Below are 17,341 nucleotides of genomic sequence, written 5' to 3'. Positions count from 1 at the left end.
TTTTTCTGATAATAGAGATAATATGTATCGCTGTAAGAATTTTAGAAAATACAGAAAACACATATGAGAGAAAATTAAGCAATCAATAAGCCACCCACCCAGAGTTAGCCACCATTCACCTTTTTTTCCACCCCTTTAAGAGAGGAAGTGACCCACTTCCCAGATTGGTTTTCAAATCCCATTGTGACCAGCTGAGGTCTCATTGGAGACCCAAGATGGTAGATAAATAAAATGTTGCCATTTTTGGTAATCTTGATTTTAATCCCATTAACGAATTATAGATGATCCCAGGCATGTTACCCTGAAGGGGCATAACTTCTCTCCCTCCTCTCCCCCTCTCCATGGGTCTCAACAGGGGACCTGGGCACAGAGGGGGCCAGTGTACCATCCATAAAACCAGCAAGTAGGCACCAACCCCTTATTCACACCAGAGTCCTGCAGAGAAGAGCAGAGGGGATAAACATATACACGTACTCTCTTCCCCTCCTTTGTGAACAGGACTTACTGTGTTTTTAATTACATTAAATGAATCAAAGCTCGGATTGCCCATGGGCCAGGATTTTGTAGCTGGGATCATTCAAGTCCACGCTGTGGAGGCTAGGACAAGGGCAGCTGATGGCAGCAGGGCTGGATGGGCGCACTGGATCAGACCCCCCTCCCAGGAAGCTCACCTACCACGGAGCACAGATGGGAGACACAGCAGACAGGAGGAGGAGGTCCCAGAAAGGGCAGAGGCGAGGTGGAGGGGGCTCAGAGTCGGAGACAATGCACCTTAGCACCCGGCAAGGGAATTCATTTTCCCTTAATTTTTGCTTCGTGTGTATTTACACCCATGAGAGCAGTGAGTTTTTCTATATAAACTATTTTTACATTTGATTAGAGGAGCCTCTGATCTGTTAGGGAAGCAGTGGGTTTGGTATGAAACATTATTGTTGGGGCTTCACAAGGGGGCATCTGGTTTTCCCTGGTCCTTAAGTCAGGGCTCGAGCAAAAGGGTTCGGGTTTAACGCATGCAGGTGATGGAAATATGTGGCCCCCGACACCCAGAAGGAGGAGAAGGGCCCTTCCCAGGGGCACCTGCTTGTGTTCTGTCACTGAGGTCCGCAGATACTCCTTCCCTGCAGAAGAAGTGGCTCGAGGTCCCCGGGCAGCCAGAGCCAGGAGGCCGGCCCACACGGCCCCTTGAGACCCCACCCAGACCTCCGTGGCTCACATGGGCCCTTTCACTGCTGCGTGTCTTAACGTGGTACTTTTCCTTAAATTCACATTCTTTACTAGAATAAGTACTGTAAAGAGATGCTTTTTTTTTTCTTTTCTTTCTGGCCGCGTTGGGTCTTCGTTGCTGCAGGCGGGCTTTCTCTAGTTGTGGCGAGTGGGGGCTACTCGTCATTGCGGTGCTCAGGCTTCTCATTGCGGTGGCTCCTCTTGTTGCGGAGCACAGGCTCTAGGCACAGAGGCTTCAGTAGTTGTGGCTCGCGGCTCTAGAACGCAGGCTCAGTAGTTGTGGCTCACGGGCTTTGTTGCTCCGCGGCATGTGGGATCTTCCCGGACCAGGGCTCGAACCCGTGTGCCCTGCATTGGCAGGCGGATTCTTAACCACTGTGCCACCAGGGAAGCCTGAGATGCTTTTCTGACCACTGTGGTAAGGGGAAAGCTCATATCCTGGGTAATCATAAAAATACACACAATGAATCCTCTTAATAAATAGGCACAGTAGGTACTTAATATATAACTAACTTGCTCTTGCGTTGGATCTAGGGACTGTTCTGACCTGGCAGGAAAGGGTATTGAAGAGCGGTTATAACTGTTTCACTAAATGACTCAGTGTTACCAGTGCCAGGGCTGTGACTTTGGCAACACTGGCCTGGAGACCAGGAAACGCCCCGAGGGCCAGCCGCCCAGTTCAGCGTGTGCCCAGGGCCCAGGCGCTGCTGGGTGGCGCTCCACGTGACTGGTGACTCTGCTTGCTGATGCACTGCTGTCCCCTTCGCCTGCCATGGCCTCCAGGAAGAATCACAGCTGCACTCTTCTCCCAACAGCTTGTCTTGCTCGTGTGCCTGGAGACCCCAAAGCAAGGCAAGCATTTGAAATGAGGTAAACATATAAGCACAAAGAAGAAACCAACATACACATCCTCTGCAATACAGCAGGAAAATCAGAGGATCCGACCACAGGAAGAAGCCAGGAAAGTCCATAAATAAGTTGGAGGAGATGCCACATACGGAGATGAAATGTTTAGAAGAAATAAACACTGAGGGGAGGAAAAAAGAGGCAGCCTGGAAGTTCTTGGGTTAAGAAGTTCCCTGAGCCTTCACTTCCAGGATTGAAATCTGTGGTCCCAGGGACTATAAAGCCACCCTCCCAGGAGACTCTGTGTCACAAATGCCTAGAAATTTCTCCGGCACTGCCTCACAGCCTTCTCACGCCCCCTAGGTGCCCAGGTGGGCCTCGTCTGGTACTGTAACGAGCTCATCAGGGATGTCATATCTTGCTAATTATAGAGGCAAGGCAAGGAATTAACCTTCCTTGAGGACAGCTGTATGCCAGACACCATTTGACTTTTACAAGAGCTACTAAACGGCTCACAGTAATATCTAATCATTAGGTAAATGGTTACCATTTTAGAAACCATCTTGCGTGAAGTCACACAGCCGATAGAGCTGGAATTGGAGCCCAGATTGCTCTTAAAATGCCCCAGCCCTCTACTCAGCCTCCCTGCAACCTCTACTACTCAGCTTCCTTGCCTTCCATCTGTCCTGCGCCTTTAAGGATCATTTGTAGGAAGTCCTGTTCTGACCATTTAGGACTGGGGAGCCTCCGTGAGTGATACTCAAAGCTAGAGTTGAGACCTCAGCCCCGCAGAACGCTTGGGATGCGTGGAGGGCAGGGAAGCCTTGAAGAGGCTACTGTAACAGTTCAGCAAGAGGTATGTATTAATTTATTTTTGTATTTATTTTTGGCTGTGTTGGGTTTTCATTTCTGTGCGAGGGCTTTCTCTAGTTGTGGCAAGCGGGGTCCACTCTTCATCGTGGTGCGCGGGCCTCTCACTATTGCGGCCTCTCTTGTTGCGGAGCACAGGCTCCAGACGCGTAGGCTCAGTAGTGGTTCACGGGCCCAGTTGCTCCGCGGCATGTGGGATCTTCCCAGACCAGGGCTCAAACCCGTGTCCCCTGCATTGGCAGGCAGATTCTCAACCACTGCGCCACCAGGGAAGCCCAAGAGGTATGAGATCAGTAGGGTAAAAAGCTAATTGGAGGCTTAGAAAATTAAAAAACATTTGAAAGGAGTTGGAATTACTCAGCCTGGAGAGGAAGTTTATTAATGTTTTTCATGTGTTTCGTAGGAAAATCGCCTTCCGCCACGCAGGTTTCTGAGGCTGGTGACCATCCTCCCCGTGAAAGCAGAGACAAAACCGACAGCACCATGCTAATAGAAGGAGGAGAGGAGAGTGACAGGTGGGTTCTCAAAACGCACGGCAGCTTCTGAGGAGGGTGCTGGCTGGGAAAATGGAATGGAACGTCCAATCTTGTTCTGTGACCAGTTGGCATCAACTAGTCTCTAGCTGCAGTTACCATCTGGCTGAATTTTGGAGGAGGACGTGGTTCTTACCAACAACGCTGACTACTGTCTTTCATATAATATCAGTAGAACCTCATTCCCCCTCTGTGTTTAGGGCTCTGAGATGAAGCATAACAAACACTTCGGATACATAGGCTATTTTGTACAACAGTTCTGTTTGTAATGATTTATCTTTGGGGATTGGGATGAAAGAAGGTCATGCAAAGGTTAGCCTGTGTATGTGGACTTTCTTATAAGGAACATTGCTTTGCGAGGATCTCTCCTTGAAAAGAGGAACACAAATAATGACCGTGTGGTTCAGGTGGTATATTTTTGTTTAAATCGTTGTATACATGAGAGAGCTCCATGTTGGTCAACAGGACCTGGTTAGAGAAATGCTTGGATTTCTATAGTTAAACGTTGTTGCCTTAAGTCAAAAGTTAAGTGGCTGAGCCATGGTAAATTATGCTGACAACTCCTCTTATGGGTTGGGAAGGAAAAATGTCGCTGAGAGGTAATTCCCTGCTTCTCACGCTGCCGTGGAAGCTGTCTGCCCCTGAAGGCAGGCTCTGGTCTGATGCTGCAGGAGGGCGGGGCTGCTGCGGGGCTTCTGCTGGCTTTCAGACTAAGTCATCCCACTGATTACCCCTGGGCAAAGCCACCTAGTTACCAGGCATGGCCAAGCCAAGGCGTAGCTAGTCCATCCCCAGACGAGGAGGAAATGCCCTCTTGGGACAGGGAGGGCAGGATGAAGTGAGCAGGTAGTGCCATTGCCCTCCCCTCCTTTGTACACAAAACACTGGCAGTGAAGAGAACTTGACCTTTTCTCGGTACTTATTATTATACAATTTAAAAATTCTTGCTGGTTTGACAGGCTTTAAAATGGAACATTATTGTGTGTTTCTTTCGGTGCCGGGAGATCGGACTTTTCCATGTATTTATTGGCCCCTATGGCTATTTTTTTTGAGTGGCCTGATCCGCCCATCCCGTCCTCCCCAATCTCACTGGCCCTGTCATGGGTTGGGGTGCGAGTGGAACAGTAGCCCCCGCTGAGGATAACGCAAGGCAAAGCCAGCCTTTGTTCGGACCTGAACCATTATCTCAGCTGAGGCTGCTAGACCTGCCGTTTCCAGGTGATGCGTTTCAAGTTGTCAGTTGCCTCTGCTTTCTATTCCGTCTTTGGAACTGTGTCAGGGGGCAGGAAAAAGTAAGGAGGCGGACGGGGAACGGGCAAGATCCTTTTCCTTTCTTATGGGCGGAGCCAAACTGAGACATGTGAGCCCCTGCGAAGGCTAATGGCGCTCCTTCCAAGTGATGTTCTTTTAATATCGGAATACTAATATAGAAATAAGAGCACTGGAGGCGGGGGGAGGGGTGGAGCTGGAGAGGGAAGGCCACTGGCAGCTGCCCAGTCACTCCCCTGTGATCCCAAACTCGGCAAGTCTGGTCCCAATGGCACACCCATTTTTCCCACTTGGCAAAACAAAAGCCCTACAGGTAACTGAGTCACCCTTCTCAGAGGCAGTTTAACAACCCCTGGTTTCTTATAAAGCATACCCCTTGGGGTGATCTCGCCCCCGAGGGCCATAGCCCACCCAGCACCATACAGGAGTGGAGTTCTGGTGACCACAACTGTGTCTCCCTGGCGACAGCGCTTTCACACCTTCAGGCCCTCGTCCGTGGGCTGGCCCATCCCTGAGTCTCAATTTACTCTGGCGGGACCCCTGAAGCCCATTTCCTCCAAGCAAGCTTCAGTGGTGGAGGTCCTCTGTATAACTGAAAACTTTCTTTCTACTTTTAGCCTTTCTTTTTCCGGTGTGGATAATCCCAGAGCCTTTCATCTGACTCTGTGCTTGTCAGCTCTTCCGATCTGCCAGCGCTCCTGTGATTCCAGCCTTGACCAGGCTGGCCCATATTTCCCTCTTCTCATTCCTCTTTGCTGGACTAGCTCATCCTTCGGGTGTAAACTTAAAGGTGCCTTCCCCTGGGAAGTTTTCCCTCTAGCCCTGGTGAACTGGACGGGTGCTCCTGACTGGCCCCGCTCCTGTGCGAGAGGATATCACACTTATTGTTATTCATGAATAAATGTCTGTGTTTCCCACCAGGCGGAAGTCCCCTGTCTGGTTTGTTTCATGGAATATCTTTGTCTCATCAAGCAGTGCTTGGCACTTAGACATGACTAGTTGAATGAATGTTCTGTTTGTTGAATTCAAAGGCCATACCTTCTGATTTCAGGATGACATTGCAGTCCCTGACTTCAAAGCCTGGCCCTTGTCCCTAACCCTTCCATCCTACCTGCAGACCGTGTTTACTCAGCCTGATGGCAGCCCTGCCCCGCTGCCTGCTCTGGGGAAGTGTGTGTCTGGAGCATTGGCTATCTTCAGAGGGCTTTGTTTGGCTCAGCTGGAAGGACTTCAGCACCTTCATCCAATCGGGGTGAACATTACACTATCCAGACTCCTCAGGCAGGTTTTGTTTACTCTGGGATCTTCTCCAAGATACCAGCTGATGGCTTCAAACACTTTTTATGGTCTCACATTTGGACAGACTCAGATTTTCCTCCTTCATCTTCCAAACCTTCCCTAAGATTTTCCCTCTTCATTTGTTCAAGCTTTATTATAAATGCTTTTCCCTGTGTGACTTTCCCTGCAGAAAACTGGCTGCGTAGCTTCTGCCTAGAGCTGAGAAGTACTGCAAATGCCAAGGACTAGCTGCAAAGGGCAGGCGGCATGTCTCCTGATGCCCTTTAGTTATCCAACCATCTTTGAGAGGCTTTTCTCCTTCCACAGGGTAGAGTAGGTGGGTTTTTTGGTGTAGATACAGTGGAGGTAAACTAATGGTTTCCTTAAGGAAAGTGGAGTTGGAATTTTTTTTTTTAAGATCGGGGCTGGTGTTAATAGAGATCCACTCTTAGTCACCCAGGCGCAGAGTAGGATAGCATGAACCTTGGTGAAAAGTGTTAAGACACAAATGTATTTAGGGGACTTCCCTGGTGGTCCAGTGGTTAAGACTCTGTGCTTCCACTGTAAGGGGTGTGGGTTCAATCCCTGGTCGGGGAGCTAAGATCCTGCATGCCACATTGCACGGCCAAACACACACACACACACACACGCACACACACACACACACACGTATTTAAAACACACACATACATTTGTTGGGCACCTACTATGTCTGGCACAGCCGGTAACAAAGATACGTAAGCCATGGTCTTAACCATCAAGGAGCCCACAGTATATTAGGACAGTGACAGCATGGAATGGTGAATGCCATGTAGAGGTAGGGAGGCGGGAGTTAAAGATAGGGAGAGCAGAACCATCTGGGTTGCACACATGACCCCTGACCTAGCAGCACTGGTACTGACTGTGGCAATGGGACCTAGAAAGCCAGTTTTAAAAAGCCTCAAATCCCTGGGGCCCAAGATCCCAGATGTCTTCACAGTCATCAAGATTGTTTGAGTCTCATATTTTTCTCTCAGCTGGCCTCAGAAACCAGGGAAGCAACCCAAACACAATACTCCTGCCCCATGTATTGATTACCTATTGCTGTGTAACAAATTACCACAAAATTACATCTGGAGACAAAAAATATTTATTATCTTGTAAAACAAAGGATGTTGCCCACCATCCACTTCTATAAGGATCAAGTCATTAGCCACTGCAATTACTGATTGACAGTATACCCCAAAAGGAATGCAGGATGAGGCACTCTGTGCTTTGGGGGAAAAGGCCCCTTAGAAAGTTAGATATATCTCAGGAGAACTTGTTTTGTGAACCTGTGTTCTTGCATCTTCCCCGTACTTAGCAAAGCATTGAAATCATTAACTGAGATAGTTCCTCGTTAAGTAGCAGTAATCTTCTACTGAGATGTAGGCTTGACTGCACGTACTCCTTAGCCAAAATCACACATATACTGTACTGGCCTTTCCTCCACCGCTTCAGAGGAGTTCCTCGCAGCTACCCGAGAGGCTCTCTCCTGGGCTATAGTCCTCAGTAGGACTCAACTCACAGCTCTTACATTGTGTGTATGTGTGGGGGTTTTTTTCAGTCAGCAATCTCCTCCAGTTTCTGAGGGTAAGGAATCTGGGTGCATCTTGCCTGGGTGTTTCTCAGGCAAGGTTTCTCATAGGGTGGCCATCTCAGTGAAGACTTGACTGAGTCCGGGGGTGGTAGGATTTGAGAGAGGGCACAAGTACCGATGATGGAAGCCACAATCATTTATAACCTACTCTCTCAGAAGTGACATCAATTACTTCTCTCATGGTCTATATGTTAGAAGCCAGTCACTAAATCCAGCCCATACTCAAAGGGAGGGGATTACTCAAGGGTGTGGATACCAGGGACAGGGATCCCTGGGGGCCTTCTTAGAGGCTGCCCACTGTGCCTCTCCCCTGGCCCATTCTCCTCCCTTTCTCATTGTTTTCTTCCCAGTTCAGGTTTCACTTATAAAAAGGACTAGTGATTGCTTTCCTCTTTCCTCTGTGTCACCGAGAGTGGGGAATGGCCTTACATCATAGCAGGATATTAGGTTGGATGTTCCACTTGTACATGTGGGGGACTCAGAAGCACTTGGCGGTGCTGGCAAAGCCTCCCTCTCAAGAGGCCAAGTACTGGACTTCCCTGGTGGTCCAGTGGTTAAGACTCAGTGCTTCCAATGCAGAGGGCACAGGTTTGATCCCTGATCAGGGAACTAAGATCCCACACTCTGCCTGGTTAAAATAATAATAATAAAGTTTAGCTTTAAAAAAAAGAGGCCAAGTACTGAACGGGAGGCAGTATGTTCAGGACGAGGTCATTTCTGGAAGTGTTTGGCTAGAGGGGAATCATTTTTCAAATTATGACTTGAAGCCCCGGCCTGTCCCTTGATGCTGCTAAATCATCTGCCATCTTCTAAAGATGCTTGTAGTCTCCTTGAAGACACAGGGCCGAATAGCTGTCTTGCAGAAGAGTACAGTTTCTGTGCCTTTTCAGGGCTAAGCCTTTCCCATATGGTCACAGAGGCCAAACTGTTCTTGGTACCTCCCCCATCTTCCCTTTCAGAATTTCCAATCCCTTCCTGGCTCTGCGACTCAGCATAGTCACCCTTAGAACCCAGTCATCCTTGTCTCCTGTAAGCTCTCTGCAAGATCCAGTCAGTCCTTGCCTCCATCTTAGCTGAGAAGCTCTTAAGGTACAACTCCTTCGTGGGGACAGGCAGAGGCCCTTGCTTATCCCAGGGTTCAGGATTTAAGCCCCAAAGTTATAAGGTGGCATGGGGAGCAACAGTTGTTATCACACAATAGTGACAATGAACTTACCCACCACTCATAAAAGGTGTCATGCAAATACCTTGATCCTAATTAAACCAGCCTCCTTCCTAACCAGCCACATCCTCCTCCTTGTCAGCCATCCTCCAGCTGATTTCCAGTGTCTTACAAATGCAGAATAAGATGTAAATCGAATGCACTTTGATGAAGTTGGAGAACTACTCACTCATGGGTAAACCCCCTAACAAAGAAAGATCTGGCAGAAATGGAGCAGTTAACAGAGGAGAGAAAATCGACAAGGATATTGACACAACAGGCTCTTCAAAAGAAGGTGATTTGAATATCAGAGATGGAAGAGCAGCCCTCAGGAAACTGATGAAATTCTTGAATATTTTTGCAAAAATATTCCTTTTTATCTTCCTGTCCTTGAATGTAAAATGAAGGAAGACATACTGTGTTGTTATATAATTTTATCAAACAGCTAATGCCCAAAAAACACAACTCATTCTTTTTATTAGTATAAGAATTGGTGCACAATTACACAACATCCATTTTATAGAGTAGATTAAATATGTATGTATAATTTTTGGTTTTTTTCGAAGATCAAGTTCTAACCAAACCCATTTTTTCCCTTCCTATTTACCATGATATTTTAGGTAAGGTTGGTGAGAGCACTGTTATGAGGTGCAAGGCAGGTCTAAGGAAATAAAAACACTATTTTAAGCAGAGACAACAGCTAACAGGATGTGGAATGGAACTTTTCCTGTAGTCTCAGGTGTTGGCTAAAGCTTCAAAGCTCAAGCCAATGTGATAAGAACCCGCACATTCTAAAGAGAGGTGCTAAAGAAATCCCACAGGACGTGTGAAGGAAAGGCTAGAGGTTCCTGAGGGTTCTTTGAAGGGAATTTGTTAGAGAAGCAAGCTTGGTTTTTTTCCCTCCCTCCCCAGGGGGAAGGGAATCCAGCCACCCAAAGCAAGAAAAGAGGGCGGCCAAGAGACCCTCAGGTTTGGGGGTATCTTGCAAGAAAGGGAGACAAACTTGCCTCTCATTTCAAAGAATCTTGTTGAGTGGTGAACATGTTGGTCTGCATAGTGCTGCTACTGGAATGGAGGATGCCAAGCGTCTTGGGAGAGCTTGCCTTGTGTCTCCTAGAGTCTGGGGCTTGAAGACTGGGAGTTCTGAAAGTAGGAGGCTAGAGTGGAGCTGGGTGGCAGGGATAGCAAGATGAGGCCCTCCCATTTGAAAGGCTAAGAGTGAGAAGATTCCCATGCTTGCTTTAGTAGTGAGAGGACTACCTTCTGGGGCAGGGGGTTCCAGCAGAGAGAGAGGCTAAGAGATCAGTTGGAGACTGCAGTGTGGGAAGTCCCTGTAGTGGAGGTGGAAGAGGGTACCTCAAAAGTCCCATTCATATGCCTTATGAAAGAGCTAGACTGAGAATGCAGGGGACTCCAGACCTTCAGACACAAGCCACACACACTGCACATGTTGAACACCATGGCCTCTGCCCCTTTGCTCTCATTTTTCCTCATCTGCTAAGCCCTAGAGGATCCTGAAGAAGGCGGGATGGGGGAGAGAGGAGGAGGGTGGAGGAACAAGCCATGCCCCCATCTCCATTATAGGGCCGTAACCACCATGTCAGACCCAAGTTGGAGGGAGGGAAGAAACATTAAATTGGAGGTGAGACTCAGGTTGGGTGTAGATTGGAACTTTTGAGATCCTAAAATGGAACTGATATTTGAAAGCAATCGAAGTTCTGAGATCTGCCTGGAGAAATCACCAAAGAACAAGAAAGGAGACCCAGACAGAGCTCATTTGAAGATAGTGGTTTTGGGGAGTGGGGGAAGGACTCTTACCAAGTTCAGCTTGCTCACAAAACTGATGAAGTGTTTGGGGAAGAGTAGTATTCCAAATTGCAATAGAGGAGTTTTCTCATTTCACAAGTGTACTTACTCCTGGAATTTCATACCCAAGACATCACTCCTTTCCTAAAAGAATGCACAGTCTAGTGGGAAAACTGGAAAGAAAGGATTATGGACTATAACACAGTGTCATATTGGGAAAGTACAGGGCACTATATGAACAGAGAGGAGGGCCACCAACCCAATCCTGGGGGCCAGGCAAGGCTTCCAGTGAGGTGATATCTTGGTTTTTATGGAAAAGACAGAGCCGACCAGACAAGGGGGGAGTGTTGATGAATTAACTTTTAGTTGTGTTGGTCATGTAAGTATCAACTGAAGAAAAAAAAAAAGGCACAATCTAAAAGTTGAGAATTATGTTTTATTCGGCAGACTTTCTGAGGACATAAGCCAGGGAGGCAGCCTCTCAGATCCCTCTGAGGGACTGCTCCAAAGAGGTGAGGGACGAGCCAGGATACATAGGAGTTTTTGCAAGAAAAAAAAGAAAAAATCCAGGTAGTCAGAACATCAAACGATTACTTTTAATTAAATAAAAACCAGACATCCCAAGTTAATGAAGTTAGTGCTTTTCTGTGTATGGGAAGATGCAAGAGTCTGGGCTTATTGAAATCACTGCTTTGATATACACCTTGACTATCGAGGGCCAGCATCCTGCTTTTCTACAGCCTGAATCCCCAAAGAGTGCACAGTCGGGACAGCTACAGTGGCTGATGGCTTGATGGCCGCCACATCATTTGTTGGCTTATATGGCAGGCGACATTTTTCATCCACATAAGTGAATATGGGCCTGGAGGTCAGGAGCCCTGTCTGTGTACTACAGATCGTGATTCAGCAACATCACCAGAGTGCAGAGTTTGGAGCCCTGCAGGTGGATCAGATCTCTCAGAAAAAGTACATATAGGGAAGACAGAGGCCGTGGATACAAGTTGGTCAGATTGGGATGCACTTGAGAATACCTGTCCCCAGGACCTCAACACCTAAATCCTGTTCTAGGACGCTGGGGCAGGTAAGTACATGAAGAATGTAGCCAAACAGAGGAATCCCCCAAGGAATGGACGTTTGAGGGCTTTAGCCCAGGACCTCAAAGAGGAGCCCTAGCCCTGGTGAGCTGGGCTTAGGTAATAGAGCTGCACAGACTCTCTGGACTGCGGTAGGCAGATCTAAGAACAGACTGAGTGGCCACCTGTCTTCGTAAGCCCAGATGCAAGTCTCCACTCTGTCTTATCCCCTTTAGAGAGAGACCAGGTAAACCCTAGAAACGCATGATCCAAAAGATAAGGAAACAAAGAGAGGTTTATACTGGTGCTTGGAGCATTGCTAATGGACATTGCACCTTTAGGACATGTGCTTTCCCAGCAGCAGGTGGCCACCGGCTGACTCACTACACCAGATAGCCAGGAAGATAAGAATCCCAAAGAAGGGGCCAAGAGAGAAGGCACCAACTCCAAAATTTGGGGCTCAAGAAAGGGTCTTGGCTCTGAAGTAACTATGTGCCAACCAGTTTCCTCCTAAGAGTTAAAGAACCATCCATGCCCCTAGAGGCCAAGAGGGATCCCCAATATTTGAGGAACGAATAGAGGAAGAAAAATGGGACATGACGGTTGGAAAAGTGCGAGAAACAGCAGGAGGGTGTGTTCCCATAAAAGCTGAGGGAAAAGAGTTTAGGAAGTTGATCAATATAAGAGCAAAATTGTGTCCTTTGGATTTAGTGGGGGTGGTCACTGACCACCTTGACAACACCAGTTCCTGTGCAGTGATGGATTCAGGAGCCAGAATATACTGAGCTCAGGTATGAATAAAATGTAAGCAGCTGGAGGGAGGGAGTAGAGATTGCCCTTTCCTGATGCTGCCTATGAAGAAAAGGCAATCGTGTGAGAAACAAGAAGTACCTGTAGGAATGTAATGGCATGAGAAAGGGTTTTTCTCTTTTCTAGTTGTGAAGTCTTAGAGCTTGTTTGAATGATGATGGGGACGAGTGAACGAATGGGTCATAACTGATAAAACAAAGACTCAGGAAGCAGGGAGGGATGGATCTAGAAGAGCACAGGCATTGCACAAGTAATTAGCCTTGGATAACAATAGGAACAGTCTGTGACTAAGCTTGGGAAAGAGCAAAGAGCAGAGGAGATGGGGTAGATATAGGTAAGTGATAACCGGAGGGGAAGAAAGATTGATGTTTATTTGCTTTCCTGGTGGATAACAAGGGTGGTGAATAATATATCAATGAAAGCATTTTGTACTTTCAAAATATTTGCATAAATATTTAATCCTCCCAAGAAGCCAAAGAGGTCTTCTGGTTGGTTCCAAGTCTGGGTACACACCACAGGTGCTATATTACCCTTGGCTCTGAATTGGTGTTCTCTCCTCCCACACAGCTAAGAACTCCCTCAAACTAATCTTTCCCCACACACTGGCCCAAGCTAACTCATAAGTATTTCTTACAGCTGCTGCCATTGAGGGAGTCCAAACAACAATGGGTTCTTTTCTACCTTACCTCTGTGCCACAAACTTCCCTGCCACCCAGTGGCAACCAGCACCAGCATGGCTCTCCCGTGTTCGTGTTCTGGGCTGTTGCCAAAAAGGACCTTGACCAAGGTCCAGATCTATGCTAGATGCATGGTGCTACCTCTTGGCTATAGCCAAGAAATATTCCCTGACTTAATGAGGGTCCAACTTGAGATGATTTGGGTTGAGGACACTTTGGCCAGTTATCCGCTTCAATTTCTTATAGTGACTCAATATCCAAAGGACCTGAGGCAGTGGCCATGCTCCATCAGTCTCTCAGATTCCAGGCTGTTGTTTGTCCCACAGTCTTTCTCCCGGACCTTTCCATTCTCAGGTAGCACCATTACAACCATCTCTTGGGATCCCCTAGTTATTAGTTCATGATGGGAAGGAGGGGAAGAGCAAGGTTAAAATTGCAAAAAATGTGAAAGGCAGAGAATTGCATTGGATCAAAAAAAAGCAACCCTGGGCTTCCCTGGTGGCGCAGTGGTTGAGAGTCCGCCTGCCGATGCAGGGGACATGGGTTTGTGCCCCGGTCCGGGAAGACCCCACATGCCGCGGAGCGGCTGGGCCCGTGAGCCATGGCCGCTGACCCTGCGCGTCCGGAGCCTGTGCTCCGCAACGGAAGAGGCCACAACAGTGAGAGGCCCGTGTACCGCAAAAAAAAAAAAAAAAAAGCAACTCTGTGACTATTAAGTTAGGTGACATCTTTCTGCTTTTGTGCCAGTTGTTTTGAAGGCAACTCAGAAAGAGAAATTCGGAAAATGCTTTGGGCAATAATGGCATCATTTGACTAAAAAGATGCTTTCAAGACCAACATTTATTTGGGTATATAGACATATATTTGGGTTGCACATTCTAATGTATTTGTTAAAAAATTTCATTATTTTATGGTCATAGTTTATAAGTCTATCAAGCGGGCTTTGACAGTTAAAATGAAGCTCTTCCAGCTGAGATAGAAAGATTTCTTTTTTTTTTTTATGTGGATTCAGTATCCAACTTGGTGCCAAGTATCTTTAAAACTTTCCAGTCCAGAAGAAGTTTGAGGCTTTTTGACATTGTGAATCAACAGTGCAGTTAAAGGTCATAGGTTTTAAAAATTTGACACAGTTTAGCTTTGACTTGTACATTCAAGAGGCAGATCTTTTTGACCCCAGAGTGAAGATGAGACTGCTAATGCTGATAGGGCAGCTCCAGAAAGCAAAATCACTTTGCTCTGAAGGCAGCTGTTTTCCTGGGTGCTGTGATTTAATGTAAACCAAACAGATTCGCCATGCACTGGGCAAGCAATAAAACACAAGCTGGGACATTACGTCTGCTCAGGGAAACTGTCCTGGTGACCCAGGACAATTAATACAGTAGATCATCCTGGCCTCTCCCTATCACCTCCTACCCTTTCTTTCACTTTCCGTCCATTTCAGCAGCCAATCCAGCGGGCTTTTTGTACTTGTTCCAGGCACCATGTTAAATGCACTGGACACAGACTCGGGCTCCCCCAGTCTTGACCCTTGGCACAGTCCAGGCACGATGGACACACTCCCTGTGGCCCTCTTATTCTTGGCTGTTTCAGGAACCACCTCTCAGTACCTCCACTGGACAAGGCCCAGTCTCTCTGGAGAACAGCCAGTAACTATCATAGTCTGTAACTCCTGAGGGGACCACGGGGCCATATGCAGCAGGTGGGCTGTAACAGGGAGTGAACAAAACACATTTCTCCAAAAATGCTGAGGTCCTAAGTTGCTTTTTTTTTAAGTAGATGTCTCCCCAAAGAGGCCTTTTTGAATGCTATCCTACTACTGGAGAAGTGCCTTTGTACCCTGATTTTTGCAGTAAAATCCCACTTAGGCTCATTTTACATTTACTAAGCTCCCAGTGTACACAAGTCATTGCAAGTATGTCTACTCTGATTTTCTCCTCTCCCTGAAAACCCTCCCCAGCTCCAGGGCAGAACCAATGCCACCCAGGCCCCATCTGCTGAGTGTCAACAGCTCTTTCCTCTCATGAACACTGTACATGACCACGGGTTTGGGGTTTTTTCTTCATTTTGGAAGAAAAGAAAAACATGCAGGGTAAGGACACAGTTATGTTGTCAGAGTGATTTTTTGGCTTTTGGCTAAATCTTGGTCTCGTGGGGGGAGAGAGGAGAAGACTTGGTAAAAATTAGCTCAGTTTTTCCTTTTTGTAAACACAATCTGAAAAAAATGTAAACAAGCTGAGTCAGCAGAGCATTTGCCTGCCCCAAATGGAGGCATTTATGGTATCAAAGAAAGTTTACTTAAAGACATTTCAACTTGGGTTTCCTGTGAATGAGTTGGGAAGCAAGTGAATAGATAAGACCTGAATGGAACTGGACTTTCTTCATTCACACAGTCCCCTAGAAACCAGTGCCCTTTATGGAAAACAGGGAGGTTTTGTTTGGAGGATAGGTCTGGGGCATTTGAAGAAACCTCACACCAGAACACACTTTGATGTGCCCTGGATTGAAATTCTGTTTTCTTGGCCATCAGCCTTGGGGTGGACATTAAGACTGGGGTAACACTTCAGAGAAGGTTCTTGGATATCAAGGTTTTCTCCTCCAAAATTATGATGCTAATAATCCAAAGTATACAGCCACGGTGGCTCAGGCAGCCAGCCCTACCTTAACAACACAGAGTTAGTGGAACCATATTTTTATTCATAGCATCTTAAATCAAGGCTCTTGGTTAAGGTGTTATATTCTACAGCTATTTCCTCTACAGACTATAGACTGAGTAAAGCACAAACTTTCCTACTCATGATATGTGGTCCAAAATATGTTTAAAAGACTAAAGCTCATTAAGTTGTTTGGACTCACACATCAATTACATTTATATCTAACAGATGTAATATCCTTACTTTTTTCCATCTAAGTCAGTCACACACACGCATCTGGCACCTTCAAGGAAGGCAGTGTTTCAGGGTGGCATACGGAAGCCTTAGATGGGGTCCTGGCCATTGGGAAACGTCATTAAGGAGACAGAACTGTGTGAAAAGTACTGATGTCTGCAACTTACTTGAAAATGCATTTTTAAAAGCAGATGAATTGATGGGTATATAAGAGATTTAATAAGTACGTGGTAACTCATTTATAGCAAAATGCTAATTATAGAATCTAGGTGATAAGTATATGGATGTTCAGTGTATAGTTTTCAACTTTTCTGTATGTTTGAAATTTTTTGTAATACGATATTGGGGAGAAAAATCCTTGTAGCTCTGACCATTGAAGAGAGCAAATGGCTTTCAGCTCTCACGGACTGGGAAGACCACAGAATATAATGCTGTAGGTTACTGAGTCCTCGCTGTTCACTAAGCACTTTATGTGTACTGTCTCATCTGCTCTCACAACCACCTATGAAGTACCTCACTTTATAGATGGGACACAGAACCTGGAAAAAATGGCGCAGAAAGGTCCAGAAAGCATGAAATGTTTGCGCAGAGTCACACAGCTGGTAAGTGTCAGGTTCAGGATTTGAACCCAGGTCTGACTGACTCCAGAACTCAAAGCCATGACTAATGTACCACACTTGGGCCCCAGATGTGGATGCCTGACATGGCTCCTTGTGTTGGGAGGAAAGCACTTGATGTTTGGGGGAAAGTGGGAGGGATGCCCTCATGCTAGCCCTGCCTTCCCCTCTAATGGGTTTCAAATGGTTTGGTTCTTTTTTTTTTTTTTTTTTTTTTTTGCGGTACGCGGGCCTCTCACTGTTGTGGCCTCTCTCATTGTGGAGCACAGGCTCCAGACGCGCAGGCTCAGCGACCATGGCTCACAGGCCCAGCTGCTCCGCAGCATGTGGGATCTTCCCGGACCGGAGCATGAACCCGCGTCCCCTGCATCGGCAGGCAGACTCTCAACCACTGCGCCACCAGGGAAGCCCCGGTTCTTTAATTGTTAATAGACACCCAGACCGCCACCTGGGAGTGTTATTCTGGTTTCATCTCTTTTCTCTTTCTCAATTTGAACAAGAAGTTTACTCAAACAACAAGCTGCTTGACTTGAAAGAAAAACTATATAGAATGCATTCCTTTTAGAGTAATTATCCCCACTTCAGGACAGATTGTCCTATGTGTAACAGGTACATACAAAAATGTTATCAAATT

The sequence above is a fragment of the Mesoplodon densirostris genome, chromosome 3, assembly GCF_025265405.1.
Source record: "Mesoplodon densirostris isolate mMesDen1 chromosome 3, mMesDen1 primary haplotype, whole genome shotgun sequence".
NCBI classification, from domain to species: Eukaryota; Metazoa; Chordata; class Mammalia; order Artiodactyla; family Ziphiidae; genus Mesoplodon; species Mesoplodon densirostris.
The sequence above is the reverse complement of the archived record's forward strand: the minus strand, read 5'-3'. Positions refer to the sequence as shown.